The 17,647-nt window shown below is 37.3% G+C and overlaps 1 long non-coding RNA gene across 1 annotated transcript; it reads right to left on the reverse strand.

Moving 5' to 3' along the window:
• Positions 1-15,119: 15,119 nt before the first annotated feature.
• LOC148154063 (uncharacterized) lies at positions 15,120-16,740 on the reverse strand. Its single transcript, XR_015766168.1, has 2 exons — positions 16,058-16,740; positions 15,120-15,418 (listed from the first exon to the last, which is right to left on the reverse strand). It is a non-coding gene; the product is annotated as an uncharacterized LOC148154063 (long non-coding RNA).
• Positions 16,741-17,647: the final 907 nt, after the last annotated feature.

Here is a 17,647-nt window from a genome sequence, read left to right on the forward strand (position 1 = left end):
AACCATAAAGAAGCACTGAATTCAGGTCCAGGAAAGCTGACATTGAATAAAAGAAAACATTAGTTAAAGTATCATTTAACTAATAAACATTCAGAACAGACTTGGAGAATGCATTTAATATTTTAATATTACACATTTTCAATCTAAAAAAAACCAAACATAATACATGTATTAAGTAATGTACATCGACATCTGAAGCATGGTGAATGTAAACTGCCTACGTTTTTGTAATGTAGACGTACTAGATGATGATTTATATTAACCCAAAAATACAGATTAATCCTGATTAATCTGAGATTTAATCAGCATTGTTGAAGCTTAAATAGCTTGATAGGTTGGAAGATATATACCCCTAAAATAACCTATGTAGTTGTTATAAGTTGGTTTCATGCTACAAGAGTTGACAGTTAAAAATTTTTTTAAAATTGATAGTTAAAAAGGTTTCTAACAAATACTAGTTCATAGTTGATATAAGCCAAGAAACAGTGTAAATACAGTGAATTCTTGAAAAGTTGTTTTTCGTTTGTTTGTTTGTGTTATTTTACTCACGAACCGTGTGACCTGTACACCAGCTATCAACTAGTAACCCAGGTTTCGATTGGAAATATGCATCGCTGACAAGACAAGATAGCGCACTATGTTTCTTCAAGCTTATAAATGACCTTAATTCCATTAAGTTCAATGTTGCAATAAACTGGGACTCAGTAAAAGCTTCAAAATGGTTATGTGGACAAAAAAAAAACTACCCATCTTTTAATACAAGAAAGTCTCTCCTCAGGAGCATAATGTGAAGGAATGAGAGCTGACTCAAAACTGTTGGCCAATGCTTTGACCAGGCTTTTAAGTCCTTTCAAACAGAATGAATTGTTCACTTAATATATTTTCTGCTGCACTAATTTTGCATGGAGGGAGCATTCAAACACTCTTGTTTGGCAGTATTTATACCTAACGGATCCAAAATACTCCCCGACCCTATTCGCTTGCACTTACATACATTTCTTGCTTCTTTTCTTTTTCCGAGGGGTAATAGCTCTGCTGAGACTGAATGTTTTAATATCCGTTTCCTTTTCAGAGATCCCACAGTAACTGCATTACGCGTGAGCAGCAGAAACTAAAATTTATACCGAGCAACATCAACGAGATTTGGATGTAAACCTTGTATATAAATAAGAACCACAGGAAGCTATTTCACTGAGTGAAAAAGGAATACGAATGGTAATGGTTATGTGGTGACGTGGAAGGCTGAATGCAAGTTTTATTTCCGTACTGAAGCTGTGTTTACCTTCTACGATACCCGTAAATATGTCAAAAGGTTCCCACTCAGTAATTTCAAGTTAACCGTATGAAATCCAGCAGTTCCGTATCCTATAATAGTGAATTTCCCTGCTGCAATTTTTGTGCATTTCTTTCACTAATAAACACACAGACGCTCTACATGCAGCTTTCGGTGTGACTACTTGTCAAACTCAGCATATTCAGCTCTTTGTTAATGTTTTAAGTTGCCTCCTACCTGCCTGCAGTCTAAATGTAAAACCAGCCAAATAAGATGTGCTTTTTAAATAGCCCTGGGAAATACAAGTATCATGTACATTTCTCAGTGTAATGGCAGATTCAGCACGGAACTGTAACTGGCTCCATCTCCCTTAAGAAGCATGCTGAATAATTCAAAATATACTACGATTGGTGCAGCAATAAAACATGTATTTTTTTTCCCCCTTTAAATACTTACTCAGCTTGGTAATTAATTCTGAATACATGGTAAATTTGCAGCGCTGAGTATCTGTCGCTAATTTCCTCTGGGAAATTAATCTCTACTGGGTCGAAGATGAACACTGTCCACTTTCTGCTTTGTAAATATTGACAAAGGGGGAGGGAGGCATATGCAACAGCTAGATCATCCCTGAACATAGTTTTCAAATTCGTACTGTCTGATTTTTAAATGGACGTAATGGGTATTAATCTGTTTCAACTTCTGGATGTGTGCTGAGTGGGGGGAAAATATAAAATAAAATAAAATGATTGAGCTACTAGGGTTTTGATGTCGTTATTTAAAACATTAATGGTAAGTCGACCAAGGAAGAGGTTTGGTTTAGTCGTTGTAAAGTTTGAAGTATAGTCAGTTCTCTCAGCAAACAGACTGGAACACAACATGTGACTAAATGGTTTTGTTAAAAAAAAATGTTACATTTCTGTCCCAAAAGCATAAACTCAGCATTTAGGTTAAACTCAGCGCATATTTTGATGTCCAGTGTTGCAAATTATTGGTTTGACTTTGTAGATTTTTTTTTTTTTTTTGTAATTGATTTCTGATTTCTGTACCAACTGGTCTAATCGAGCAGATTGACTCTTCTTTAAAAAAAAATGAATTTCAATAAAAACGCAACATCCAGCTGGAGTATCAGACTTATTTAATCAGATTCTTCCAGTCAAATCTGTCTCTCTGAGGACCACCTACTGATTTGTTGTGAATTACCAAAAGGCTTTCTGGAGATTGGCATTCATGTCAATTTAAATGTTTGGTTTTGATCAGCCAAGATGTATTGCTTTGGAGAAATTGGGAAGAAATTATTGATGTGTTTTGTAAGCACTTAAAAGATTGAAAGGACTAAGATTGAAAAGCAATCTGAAGGTTGCTTTTCTTGTCTTTTCAGCAGGTATCAGGTTTTATCCAATCTGAGTAACACTCTGATCTTTGAAAATCCAATGTAAATGCACTGACATGAAACATAAAAAAATTCATTTCTGGGTAAACTCTCTCCTAAATTCACCTAAATTAATTGTGGAGCAGATCTTCACAAATTTTCCCTTTTTTTTTTTTTTTTTTTTTTTAAAATATCAACATTTAAGTACAGATACAAAAATATAAAATAAAACAACATAGTGAGTATTTAATTAACTTTTGTTCAATTAAATTTTCTGAATGCAGATTAACTTGACCCAAAATATCATTCTATGTTATTCTGAATGAACCTTTGAGCTACATTATGCTAAATTTGATCCTATTTAAACATGATGAACCCTAAAATGAAAGCACAATAAAGTAATCCTCGATAGGCTTTATCAAATCTGGGAAATTGTTTCCTGAATCGTTTCCCAAGAGGCACTCGTTGCTCTTGCCCCATTTTGCACTTTTCTGTCTGCTCCTCCCTCAAAACAATAACATTAAGCACTCAGGATTTTCCCTGCACAACACCTGCCACATTATGTGATGATGTGAACCATTCTACCATCCTGGCTCCCATCTGGCAGCTGCCAACATTATAACTGTTTGCTAACACGGGGGTTAATGAAACCCCCGTGTTAGTGAACACACCTTGCCGTTCAGGGCTCAAGCTGCTTGGAGCTGCGCATGCAGCCCTGAAGGATTGGCTCCATTATGGATGCCAGCACGGGGCTATACACGCTTCCTGAATAAAATAATGCTCACACCTGCTACCTGGGCTCAGCTGTTGCCATGCAACGCAGAGACAAAGCATTCTGTTTTGCACTCGCATGCTGTGTGCACAATGTGTGCAATTACAACGCAATTAGTGGACTTCCAAAAGAGTTTACTTGTAGCTACAGCGGCTATTGTTTGTGCTGCCATCCATATTTACTCCCTGGTTTGAAAAAAAAAATGTTTACTCACACACTCCCATTTATGCATTCTTTGTTTTCCAAGCGATAATGACTTATAGGATTTTTTTTTTCTGTCATCTTGAGTCATTTATAGCCCAATGTGCAAATTTCTGTCATCAGATATCTGAAGCATTGTGCCCTGTCTTTATCTAATTAAATCAACACCCACCTTAAAATAGACTTCTAAATTTGCACCTTAGTATTTCTCGCTCATCATGGGACCAGAGGTTGCACTAGACTTTCTCATTGTCTGTCATTTTGACTGACGGTGTCAAACAAATGGAGTCGTAATCTAATTTACCAATCAATTTTCTGGGTTGCATGGACCTGAATTGCACATCCTTTTGTAACTAATCAAATGTCTCCAGGTGGCTTGCACCAAAAGCTACTTATCTATCATGAGGCCCACATAGCTGTTTTGTTATTGTTCTGGAGGACGAACCAGGGCTTTGCTGCCACACCGGAGACCGGAATTACATGCACGATTTTAGCCAAAGTTTTAAAATGAGGGAACATTTCTCCAAATGATGTGATTAGAGATTGGCAGGACTCTTAAAAGAAAAAAGGTCAAAAACTTAAGGATGTCTGAGATTGGAGGCACTTGAGGAAAAAGTATGAGGATTTGAATCTCCATTTAAAGTTGGGTCCTGAGAGGTCGCATCTATCCTGTCACCATCAGTATCGGTGTATGCTCCCTCGTACCTCTTCCTGTCTTTGTACACTTGCTAAAAGCTAGATGAAAGATTCAGACCTTTCCTGTCTGGCTTTTAAAATCCTTTGAGGATGAAACCCGGCATTTATTGCAGGCCAGTGTCTTTGAAACAACATGAAAAGGCTAAGTTTCCAATATAGCGTGTGATGGCGTGAGGTGGGGGATGTGTCTATAAGGGGCCATAAAGGAGGAAAGATGGCTCATTTACGTCAGAGTTATATGAATGTAATATGTTATATGTAGTATCAGTGTTTGACTGAGGCTTTGTTGCAGGAATGTATTTTTCCCTTACAGCCTCACACGTTTTCAGTCTTCACTCAGCATAAGGATCAAAACCTTACTACTTTATTCTGAGATTCATCTTCAAAAAAAGAAAATTATATTCTTGGGGAATTTTAATACAAACCCTCCGTGTTTCTACGACCACAATAAATTGCTGACGTAAGTGTATTATGTCATATCTTTGTGTCTAATTTTTTTATTTTATTTTTTGCACCCAAATACTGTTAGATGTTAGTCTTATTTTTACTTTACTACTTAACTAGTCAAAAAAGGAAACACTTTTTCAAGGCAGCTCAAGGTGTCTGAATATTTAGTGCACTTAGTTGTTGAGTGCTGTTAGCTTACATAAAAGAAATACATGAAGAAAGATAAGGATCGGTAGAACTTTTTTAAAAAACTTATTACTCTTATTTTTACCATAAAAAATAAAATGGTAAAAAATGGTAAAAATAATACCATATATGTTGTTTTTTTTGTATTATTTCTCTTTTCCTTACAATTTTACTTTACGATTTTTGTACAGCACTTCGGTGCAGTTTTAAACCTGTTTATAAAGTGCTATTCAGATAGATTTGACATTGACATCAGTTTTTATTTTTAAGTAGAAGGTAGGAGTTGAAAAAGGATTGCGTTTAGTTAGTTTATTTGAATAAATATCAGTTTACTTACCTGAATTTTAAGTTTCAGTTTCCGTCATCGGCCATTGGCTGTTTCTGAAACTGTCAAGCAAATGGAGAAACATACGTGTTTGAGTGTGATGGATTTTTACACATTGTTCTCTTTTTGCGGCAACAATTACAAAGTGTCCTCTGAGATTGAATAGATTTTGAACAGCTTGAATATTTTTAGTCTATGCTTTTCGAGAGAGTCTACAAAGATGGTAACATGCTGAACATCAGTGTGTGAGTGTAGCCTCAAACAATGGAAAGAGGTTGTGTTTTGATTGATAGATATGTGTGTCTGAAGCATATTAATACATTTGCTGATGTGCTTGGCTCAATCCTGTCTGAACAGTTAGTCAGTTACCTCTGGCTTCAGTCTAATTTCCTGATGACATTCCTCTCAACCACGTGACACCATGCCACTTGAGAACTGCAGAAAGCGTTTGTAGATCCACATGAAAAGGATCAACTCTCTACATGGGCAGCTGACATTTGATATAACTGTGATCCAATTTGTCTAGTTTGAACACAACCTAGATTTGATGTGACAATGACAACCTTAAAAGCCATAATTTATGTAGATTGTGCAAGACCACAATGTCATACCCATTCAATTACTAATACTCTTTTTATAAAAATGACATTTGATTCACTCCTTTGTATTTTAACATCATTTCTCTCAAAACTCAAATAGGTGTTCTTTTTACCTCTCAGTTTACTTATTTGCTGTGTAGCTTTTGTAGGGGTCAGCAGAAACAATCGCACACGTCCTTAGTGGAATCTAGTAACCCGATAAGACGCAGAACACAACGTCAATTAGAACATTGGAAGTAATGTGATGTATGCTAAAAGCTCCAAAAGGTTTAGCTTTGGAAGAAAAATAACAAAACAAAAAAAAGAGCCTGGGCATTGGCAAAGGTCCAGTGGATAAAATGATGAAAGAATCCCACCACCATGGAAACATCAGGAGGAGAGCAAAATGCTCTTTTTAGAAGTCCACTCTATGGACTACCTGAAGCTATGGCCTCCAGTCTGAAGAACACACTAATCTAGCCTACGGTCAGAGTAGTATTCTCTCTTCCTTGCCCCCATCTTATCTGAACCTTGTCAGAGCATTTCTTATTTGACAAACATGACCAGGGTCACCATTCTCTGTAAGAAATCCTTAATCTGATAAACTAAAACTCTGGGCCAGACCGGTTAAAGCCGCTCTAGAAGAGAAGTGGCTATAGATGACTGGTCTTTCAAAGATCCTGCATTCTCCAAGGCTATCGCTGGCCAGTTAAGCATGTATACCATACTCAATAAACAGTGATTCTTAATTTTGGCAGCGTGGACTCGGCCCATTCCTTCCGGAAAATGAAATTGGCATTTTTCATGAAGCCTGTCAGCAGCGTCAAATACCCTGAAATTCCTTTTTAAAACATCGTGATGACTTTAAAGCACAGTGAGCCAACACCAACAGATGATATTGCTCCTCAAATTATGTGGAAACTTCACTCCAGAGCTCCAGCAAAATCTTCTTTTATCTTAACCTCTTAACCTTCATGAGGACACCAACATCCAGCATGTAAGGGTTTGGGGGTGATAGGTAAGAGGTTAAACAATCCTTTTATGGCTCCTGTCATGCAGTTTGCTTCAGCCAATTTTTCTACACACTTTTTTGATCTTCTGAACTTTCTATTAAAATGGTTTGAATAAAAGCACTGCGTATACAGCTTAACTTTTTCAGCATAAGCTTTTGCAGCTTTCCCCCCTTGTGGACGGTGTCAATGACGCAGTCCTCTACATAATTGAGTAGGTCCATAAAATATCTGTAAGATTTTTGTATTAAAAATATTTTTATAGATTTTTTTTTTAAATTATTATTAGCTGAAAGCCATTATAAAGAAGAAGAAAAAAAAGACTGGTAGTATTTCACATTGTGCAATAAATTTATATGTCTGAGTTACAATTTTTGAGTCAAATTATTACAAATTATTAATAAAAAAAACTTTTTAATAATATTCTATTTTGTTCAGATTCACTTCCAAATATAGATGATTTCGTAAAGCCACAATAGTGGAGAACGCTGCATCAAACTTTAGAAGCTGTGACCTTAAAAGCCTGGTCGTGTCTGGTTTTAAAATTGAACTGTGGCTAAAGTAAGAGGCCTTGATCTCAGGATCAAAGAGGTCCACTGGTAGAAGACGAGCCTCAGCAGGTCTGCTGTACAGTCCAGGTGGCGTTTCGTGCAGAGTAATAACATGTATGAGTAATAACAGCTTAAATGTTATCTGGATTTTGACTGATGGCCAATGAAAGGGGGAAATGATTGGGGAGATGTGGGACTAGATGAATACCTAGAGAGTTGTAGGTGGCTAAAGGAGATTTTCTTTATGTTTACAAAGTCAACACAACTTTCTTCTGAGTGTTTTTCTTTATTATTTTTTTTATGCATTCTCTTGAATTGGTCACATATTTGAAATAACCTGTAGAGGTATATTGCAGTGTATTAGAGTAACCCAGAGGGATCCGAACACATTTCTGGGGCGATCATGAAAGAGATAAAAGTGTTCAGTAGAGAAAACATACATTTTTGATGGCCTACTGTGTCTTCATGTCAACTACTGAGAACTTTGTTGAAGATAGTACCTGGAAAAGTAGTAGATTAAAGGCTCCAATACCAACTTCGATGCCAACTACCCACCTGTATCATTATATCATATAATCAAACCTGCCACAAAACATAATGTTGGTGGTTTTTCAATACTCTTATCATGACACTTTATTCTGCATTTTTCAGAGAAATTCTCCATTTAAAATCACCGGTTTAGCTGTAAATTTGAAAATATTAGACAGGGAAAAAGGTCAGTGCTCACCCCCTTATCCACTACACATGTTGAAGTTAATTTTTTTCCTGCTAGCATTCGTAATATTGCCTTTGTTGTGAGTCAAAAATCAATTTCAGTAAAAAGAGCATCAGTCGGCCCTGGATGCGATACGATTACTGCACCAATTACCAGCCGTGTCTCCGGATGCCCTTGGTCATACTGATTGGGCTAAATGAAGGATTCGCATTCCTCAACTTAAACACAACCTGTCTCAATATATACAGGGACCGAAAGAGTGAGCTAGAAGGAAGAAAACCAAGTTTGGCAGCGCATTCAACAAAGAATCATTTTTATGGGATATTATGACTTCACAACCTTTAACACAAGGTCCTCATCTACCAGGACGAGAACGAAATGCTAATTGTCACTTAGCAGTAAGACTAGAAGAGGCCTTGAAGCCTTAAAATACTGTTTTTATTAAGGACATAATGGCATTTTTTTTTATTTGTCAGAAACTCAACATAATAATAACAATAATGAATATTTGTATGCTTTTAATATTTTACCTCAAATAATTCAAAGGGAATAACATAATGAGTCATTCAAAGAGGAGTATTTCTGGGAGCTTCGTGACTCATCTTTGTACATACATCATGGTTGTTTCTATCACTGACATGCCTTTGAGGAGTCCTTCAGGGTACAAAGAAGCCTTTTGGATCGAGTTGCTATACAACTGTTTTCAAAGAAGTCAGATTCATCTTCAATATGAAGTTTCTCTACTTGTTTTAGATTTCTGCATCGAAACTCTCCAAAGTGTATGGCATTTTGAAAACTTGAAAAGAAAAGGGCAACACTTTATTTGAAGGGGTGTGCATAAGACTGACATGACACTGTCATAAACATGACATAATATCTGTCATGAACATAAAGGAGTCTTTATGAATGTCTATGAAGTGTCATTCGGTAAATAATGACACCTTTAATGCAAAGTTGCTCTAAAAGTTGCATTGAAAGTCCATTAAAAGTGCCAACTTTGCATGATGTTGTAAATTATGACTATTTAATGCAAAGTTGGCATTTTTCATGGACTTTCAATGCAACTTTTAGAGCAACTTTGCATTAAAAGTGTCATTATTTACCGAATGACACTTCATGACAACTGTCATAAGCATTCATTAAGACTTCTTCATGTTCATGACAGGTCTTATGTCATGTTTATAACAATGTCATGTCAGTCTTATGCACACCCCTTCAAATAAAGTGTTGCCAAGAAGAAAAACTTAAAACTTGACATAAAGTTACAAAATCTAGTTGTAAAATGAATTAATTCACATATCCCTCTAAAAACATGGAAATAAGATGCTTAGAATTTGAAAAAAAAAAATCATAAACTTTATTGCACATACAGTATTTACAAGTTAAAAAAATGGCACATTTATACTAGGGATCTTCCAGTTCTGTGTCAAATGTTAGCCTACACTATTGATCAAGGCTTCTTTAAAGGTCCAGAATAGGGGTATCTACTGCTCCCAGCCATTTCTCTGCCAATGAAAAAAAAAAAAAAAAACTGGTCCTGTTTTCATCTCCACTGCTTGCAAGACTGTGTTATAGCCTGTGTACTTTTTTTGTTGGACTGGCGAATTTGGGTTCACCCCAACAACCAGAGTGTTTTTCACTCTTTGCAATGATGTCCTCATATAAAGAGACACGGTGTTTGCGATGGAGGAAAATAACAAGAAGAAAATCAGAGCAAAAGACAAAACAGAAGAGAAGCAAGCACATTCTGTGGTAAGCTAAACTCCCCTTGTAAATAACCTTAACACAACTTTGTTTAAACAGTATCTTTGGAGTTGAAGGTATTTCAGACTCTTAAATATGCTTTGCAGGAAAAAATCAATGTTTATTATTGGAGCCTCAGACATAGTATTGCAATCAGTCTAGAATACAGAACTGAGTTGGAAAAATGCTAAATGAGGATCTGTGATCAATAGACCAATTTTTCTGAGTATCTTGATACATACATTTTCATCCATCCATCCATCCATCCATTTTCTTACACCCTTGTCTCTAATGGGGTTGGCAGGGGTGCTGGTGCCTATCTCCAGGGAGACATTTCGGGCGAGAGACGGGGTACACCCTGGACAGGTCGCCAATCCATCGCAGATGACTGCGAGAATTATGTTCAATAATTCTCAAAATAAATTTAAGTCCACTTTGATACGCAACGGTCCAATGGAATCAACAGTAGGAGAATAACTAACAGCAAAGATGAAAACGTGACGCTTACCATTTTGGGAATTTGGACATGATACAATTATCTGTGCGATACAGTATTGCACCTCCCTTGTACATGTATCCCTGTGATCTATGTGAGAAGGAGAGATGTGTCTGTGGTTTCTGGTCCAATATCCACTTGCTGTCTTAACATGTAATTAGTTTGAGATCTGAATCTCAGTCTTGTCGATAGTGGCAGTCTGGGAAAAAAAAAAATGAAAACGAAAAATGTATGCGGGCCATCGGGCCATCAGTGGCGTCCCTTTGGGCCAATCTTCGCCTTGTTTGTGCCATGTCATCTGTTTGTGGCCCTCTACACCTGACCCCAGCACACCTCTGAAGCCATGTTCAAGTCAGTGGGTCTTCTTTTCATCCCTTTCAGGTATTGCTGTCAAACATCACGTCTGTTCTCCCACTCATACGCTCTCTCCACACACACAGTCACACATTGATGCGCACAATCGGGTCAGGGAGTGTGAAGAGAACCCACAGGCAGACTTGTATCCCGGATTCCCTGCCATTTGAGTTCAGCTGTCTCAGCCTTTGAAGTGGATACAGACAGCTGGATGTTGGAAGAAGCTGATGCTGAAGTCAAGGCGAGAACTCGGGGATGCGTGCATATTTTTGAAACGTGGCATGGTAAGGAATACATACTGTACGCACAGCATCCTGCTAACTATTGCTTGCTGAGTTGCAAGAACTGTGAAAGGTATACCAAAAAACTTTCCAAAAGGGAAGAACACACCACAAGCTCAGGGAGTAAACAAAAACCACACAAGCCAGAGACGTTGACCATAAAGGTCTTGACCTTATCAGTCTAGGAAAGCCCAAAGGCTTTAAAGGAGAGGTGGTTTCCATTAGCAGTAGACAGCTGACGCTGAGCAGAGATAGCTGCATGGAAAAGGGAGCCTGAAGATTGAAGTGAATAGCAGAGGTGGAAGTTTTTTTTTTTCTTCTTTCTTTCTTTCTTAGGTGACTGTTGGAGCATTTGGGGGTTGGTCTGTGATGGATGAAGGAGCAGAGGAGGGAAGAGAAGGATAAAGACTCAGAGAAGAGGGAAAGTGCATGTAAGCCTGAGACAGAGCTGTCACATTGGGGGATGGCTCTGGGGTCAGGAGATGGTGAGGCTGAATCTTGGAGAGTAGACGAGTCTCTTCGGTCTGCATGTTAAGATGGGTTGGTCAAAATGGTAGCTGACCAACGCTATCATCTGAGAAAAATATCTGAGGTTTTGTTCTTTTCTCTGTTTTCACTTTTTTTTTTTTAACATTCTTCTATAGAGTTTGGTAAACTCATTCATAGCAAGAAGGCGGTTCTTGGAGGAAGAAATAAAAAAATAACAAAAAGTAATACAATATTCTTGGCTGATGGTTTCAATTTAACTTTATGTTAAGAAACAGAAATGACCGTGGACGACGAGTTACAACAAAATTCGGCTGAGCAGTTCTTACGACTTTTCTTGTGTTAAGGATTCCCACTGTCTAAACTTTGGAAAATAAAACTTGAAATGACAGCTGGATTTAACTTGCAAATTCAAAACCTACGGAACATACCTGTGTTCGAAGAGTAAAGCTGACAAACTGCGTAGAATGCAAAACCCAACATGTGGCAATCAAAAAGAGGCAGGAAAGTGAAGCTAAAGAAATATATTTATTTTATCTGCAAGTCTCACTTGTTAATATGGATCCATATTTAGAACATGCCTGCTGGTAATGTAGCATATTATTTTTATTGATCCTCTATTTACCTCCAGTGGTGTTTTCTGGGCAACTCTTTCTGTCCGCCTGGGTGTTTGTCTCAGGCCAACACATGAAAACTGGCCTTTCTCGTGATTGTGCTATCAAGGGGAAGGATGATATTGATTTTGGTGACCCCCGAAACCTTTTCTTAAGTTGTATCAGACCAAACTTTTGCCTCTCATCTCCTGACCCCTCATCTATTCCCATGCAACATTTGCTGCGACTGTGCGAACAAACTGTTGATTTCGAAGACCCTGCGACCTATGTTGCACCACCACCAGCGTGAGTTATGTTCATATTTGTACACATTTTGTGTGCATATTTTGTGCATCTAGATGCCGTGTGCGTGACAGCTGAAGGTCTTATCACTAAAGTAGCAGAACCGTAAAATATAGGGGTGCTTTGTTGGAATTCAAGACAAATTTTTCACATGAAAAACAATCCTGGCAGACGAGTTTTTTGTTTTTTTGTTTTTTTTGTACGTTTCAGTGAGAACATTAGCAGTACAACGTTTGGTCCTGGAGGGTCTTTTATAATGGTGATTAATTGTCACCAGTGAAGCAAAGCCTTGAGTAACAAATCCTAAAAAAAAAACCACAGACAAATACAGTTATATTCAATAAACGAGAATATTATTTTAAAAAGTGCATCCGTTTCATTAAAATATTAATTAAACACCGACTGATGTTTTCAACCCTTTATTTCTGTTCTGATTTTCCACTTGCAGCTAATGACAAATGTATCTTTCTTTCCTTTCTTAACCTGAAAGTAGAGAAGAACAAAGAACTCTGGAAAAGCTTACCAAAAAGATATGGAACATTTGCAATAAAAAATGTGCAGGGGGCACAGCTGACAAGTTGTTTAATCTTGAAGTTGTTATGAATTTCATTTGGAATCAAAAGCCTACACTGGAAGTTTCGCTCAATAATTTGCCAGTAAGGGAGAGTCATGGTTACTGCTCAGAAAAAAAAAAAAAAAATTGCCTGGTCAGACCTACTTTACTGTTGAAGCCAATCTGCGAAATTTTATGACATCTCCTTGCAATCATGACATGCATATCATTAGTTTGTATTTTGCAAATCAATAATCTTTTGGACAAAAAGAAAATCCGTTTTGGTTCTGCACTCGGAAGTTTGTGTCGGAAAATGGGCTCTGCATGGGCTCAGGAAACCTTATCTGTTGAAATTAGCAAGTATAGCGAGTGAGTTCTGTGGTCAAAAGCTCAAGACCGAGTGCTAATTGGAAATTCCACTAAGACTATTGCCTCTAAAGATTACTACTGTGAGTGCAAGTGAGTGTAATCAGACTTAGATGGCAATGCCATGCCAAATGAAATTACTTTAACAAACATTACACAAAACAACCTAATGTAAATGTTGTTGACACACCACTCTGTTAACAGCAGTCAACATTCTTTAGGAAGTTTATTTGATTTCTTTGCCGGAAAACAACCAGCTGTAATCATCGCTCCACAAAGAAGTTACTCTCAAACAACTATACTCTGATGAGACCGCTCTTTATCGGAAAGGGATTTTTCTTTTCCATTTAGAACATTAGAATTATGAAAAATAATAATAATAATAATAAATCCTGGCTTTGATGAAAGGATTAGCTCAATATTGAGACCACAACAGGATTCATGCAAGAGCTACAAACAACAGTTAAAGGCCATATTATTATCAGCGGGGTGTTTTTTTCTGAGCATAGAGTTTTCCCAGGTTAAATATTGTTTTTTTTCTAATTTTACATGCCCTCTATCAAAGCAAACCATGTCCCCAATGATAATCACGTAACTTTATTCACAATAGATAGTTAAGGCAGTGACTTATTGTCTCCTGTCTGTCTGAGCCAAATGAACAAGGTCGTATTTGAGAGTTTTAACTTTCCTACAAACCATCATCACATCCCAGATAGCACAGAATGATTGAAACAACATTGAATCAATGTCAGCCAGAAACATTGAATCAACGTTGAACGCTGACATTGAAACAACATTGAAAGTGGTCGGTGACTTGTATGTTGAATCAACGTTAGGGTTTCAACCATAACTGACATTATATCAATGTTGATTCAACCATCATCTGTATGTCAACTTGTATGCATACTTGTGTTGATAGTACATTGAATCAGTTATGAATCAATGTTGATTCTACATTATATCAATGTTGAGTCAGCCATCATCTGAACGTGGATCTGCATCCGGATTTCGGTTGATTCTACATTGAATCAATGTTGATTCAACACTCATTTGACTGTGGATCTGCATGCATATTTGTGTTGATTCTACATTGAATAAGTTAGGAATCAATGGTGATTCAACCATCATCTGAACGTGGATCTGCATGCATATTTGTGTTGATTCTACATTGAATCAATGTTGATTCAACACTCATTTGACTGTGGATCTGCATGCATATTTGTGTTGATTCTACATTGAATAAGTTAGGAATCAATGGTGATTCAACCATCATCTGAACGTGGATCTGCATGCGGATTTCGGTTGATTCTACATTGAATCAATGTTGATTCAACACTCATTTGACTGTGGATCTGCATGCATATTTGTGTTGATTCTACATTGAATAAGTTAGGAATCAATGGTGATTCAACCATCATCTGAACGTGGATCTGCATGCATATTTGTGTTGATTCTACATTGAATCAATGTTGATTCAACACTCATTTGACTATGGATCTGCATGCATATCTGTGTTGATTCTACATTGAATCAGTTAGGAATCAACGTTCATTCAACCATCAGCTGAACGTGGATCTGCATGCAGATTTGTGTTAATTCTACATTGAATCAATGTTGATTCAACACTCATTTGACTGTGGATGTACATGCAGATTTGGGTTGTTTTTATATTGAATGAAAGCTAAGGATTTATGTACATTTTACGTCTGATAGGTCTACATCATAACATGCCACTAAAAGTTTCTTCACTGGTGTTAAACACTGTATTATTGGCAGATGATGCGTAAACTGTGTACAAAGGTTTAAAAATGACAACATGGGTTTGATTTAACATTTTATTTAAGAAAAGAGGGACAGATCTTTAAACATATTTGATTCCTTTTTGACTGTCAAAACAACAGTATGTTGTCCACAGAAGAACAGAGTCCATGAAGTTAAGCTTTGTACTGTATGAAGTAGGGAAACAGTACAAGTTGTGGTAACCCCAGTTTGACTCTGGTTGGCGTCACTTTGATTCCTTGTGATGTCTTCCTCTCATTCTGGCGCATAATGAAGCCACTTCTTGACAATTTTGCTGCAGTCCTCAAGAGTCAGCTTTCGGTCAAACTGCAGAGCAACAGCTGAAAAAAATAAAAGTGAGGAAGGTGCCAGTTAGAAATATGATAAACATTTGAAAAGTTCTGAAACACAGTGAAAGATTAAACACTGTACTGGTTACAGGTCTGAGAACAAATACAAACCATATAGTTCCCCATGTACACTCACTGTTAAATTAATATCTTAATCTTTCATTAATATTTATCTTAATGTTTACATATACAACTGCATTTACCCATCAAGCTGCAGTATAGTGTAGGATTTATGATATTGATATTAAATCAATATTTAAAATAAAGGGCTGTTTATCAGAAAACCTAACAATAAAACTCAGGGAGGATCAGGTTTATTTAACACACCAGAGACAAATAAATCGAACAAAAGGTGATTTATAGTGTAGTTGGAAAAATTATAATTTATACAGAATAAACTTTCATCAAATAGCTGGTTCAATCTTCCATCAACTACAAATATTTCCAAATAAGTTGATTAAATTCCTTAAAAAGTGTCTATATGCTAATAAAGATCCCACACAAGTAACAATAGTCCAGTTCAATTTAACCAGTTACCAATCCAAGGATCAACAGACTGAATCAGTCATTAGCAGGTTTAGTTCAGTGTTTCACCTGCCTTACATGTTAAGTGTTTCCCTTCTGCCTCACCTGGATTGAATCTGTGGATGATTAACAACCTTCTGCACTTCTTGATGGCTGCAGACGGTCATGTAATCATCCAACTCAGCTGTTCTGGTACAGAGGCTCATTTAAGTACGACCCTAAGCATATCATAATAAAAAGTTAAAAACAAGTGATTACTATCACAACAATTTAAAGCCCACCTGGACCAGCCAGCCTTACACTTCCTTGTCCACCACATGTTCTCCCAGACCAAACAATAGACCCCGCCCTATTTTAAAAACTCAAATCCCACAAAATCTCGCAGGATTTCATACTTAGGCGTGGAGTGGTGGGTAGGATGAAAATAATACAAAAGGAGACATGACCTCAATTATTAAAAATATCCGTTTTGCCCCAAAATAACCAGGATTACTATGGGCACAAAACAATGCCCTTATTTTTCAATAAACACATTTAAGATCAAAGTAATATTGAAAAACTTACCATAAAAGTGCTCAGCGGAGAATTCAATTCAGAAGCTGGTAGCAAACAAGCCAGCAGCAAAGTGGCTTTTTGGTTGGGACAAACCACAAGTGTAAAATTGGGGAGGTGGACTGTACAACTCCTAGTACAGACTTGTAGATGTTTTTGTGTCAACACATTATGCACAGTCAGTAATAATATTTACAGACAAGTAAGAAAATGTACAGAAAGGAATCACAACCCACTGTTCTCAACATGTAGTGCTTAATTTGAAACATGATTAACCCCCACCTAGTAATAAAATGTTCTGACCCAGAGCTCAAGGAGGGGGAGGGAAGAAGGAATGAGAGGGGGTAAAGAGGAGAAGGTTGGGAGGAGCGGCTGGGTGGGGGAGGCTTGGGAGGGAGTAGGGGGAGATGAGGAGGTAATGAGGGCTGCAACAAACTGCCCAGATTCCACACAACGGTAAATAAACGTTGAATTATAGTTAGAATGGTTGATTTTTGGTTGAGGTCAACAACTGACGGTTGATCAACCATCAAACAACCATCCACCTCCAGCCAAGTAACCAATGTTGAAACTGTGTCATTGAGTCAATGTTGTTTTGTGGTTGAAATCTAATGAATTAAATGCTAATGTCTGATCAACGACTGATCAATGTTGAATTAATGTTGAATCAATGTCAGCTCTTTTGCCACACCCCTTCCCCTCCTCTCCTCCTCATCAGAGCTCTGGGTCAGAGCATTTTATTAGTGAGTGGGGGGTATTACATTCTAAATTAACCTCTGTAAAGGATAGTGGGTGAAGATTCATTTCTGTACATTTTCTTTCTTTTTCATAAAAAAGTCCTACTGACCATTTGTGTGTGATATATTGACATAAAAACATCTACAACTTACTACAAGGAGTAAGGAGTGGAGCAGTCCACCCCCACCATTTACATGAGTGGGATGTCCCAAACACACAGCCACTTCGCTGTTGGCTTGTTGGCAAAAGATGTTAATTCAATGTTGAATTGCCATCATGTGCAATCTGGGCAGGCGCAGAGCTATGGGGGGTGCTTAAATATCTGATTATAGACTGAGAAAGTCTACCGCCTGTTGAGAAAGGTCTATTTAATGTTAAAGTTACTTTCCCTCAATGGAATATATA

This window comes from Poecilia mexicana, unplaced genomic scaffold (genome assembly GCF_051168715.1).
Source record: "Poecilia mexicana isolate PSO_F unplaced genomic scaffold, ASM5116871v1 scaffold_18, whole genome shotgun sequence".
In the NCBI taxonomy this organism is placed as follows: Eukaryota; Metazoa; Chordata; class Actinopteri; order Cyprinodontiformes; family Poeciliidae; genus Poecilia; species Poecilia mexicana.